This window comes from Lupinus angustifolius, chromosome LG09 (genome assembly GCF_001865875.1).
Source record: "Lupinus angustifolius cultivar Tanjil chromosome LG09, LupAngTanjil_v1.0, whole genome shotgun sequence".
Taxonomy (NCBI): domain Eukaryota; kingdom Viridiplantae; phylum Streptophyta; class Magnoliopsida; order Fabales; family Fabaceae; genus Lupinus; species Lupinus angustifolius.
This window is the reverse complement of record NC_032017.1, coordinates 8,913,954-8,914,455: the sequence shown is the minus strand read 5'-3', so window position 1 is coordinate 8,914,455 and position 502 is coordinate 8,913,954.

Sequence of the window (502 nt, the reverse complement as noted above, 5' to 3'; positions counted from 1 at the left end):
TCCACATCCTATCCTCATCCTCATTCTCGTCCTCATCCTTTCCTCTTCCTCATCCTCATCCTCCTCCTCCTCCTCCTCCTCTTCATCCGATCCTCATTCTCATCCTCCTCCTATGCTCATCCTCATCCTCATCCGCATCCTCATCGTCATCCTAACCTCATCCTTATCCTCATCCACATCCCGATCCTATCCTCATCCTCTTCCTAATCCTCATCCTCATCCTTATTCTCGTCCTCCACTTATCCTCATCCTCGTCCCCGTCCTCGTCCTCCTCCTCTTGCTCATCCTCATCTTCGTCCTCGTCCTCTTGCTCATCCTCATTCTTATCCTCGTCCCCGTCCTCGTCCTCCTCCTCTTGCTCATCCTCATCCTCGTCCTCTTGCTCATCCTCATTCTCATCCTCAATCTTATCCTCGTCCTCCTCCTCCTCTTGCTCATCCTCATCCTATCCTCATCCTCATCGTATCCTCATCCTCATTCTCGTCCGCCTGTTATCCTCATC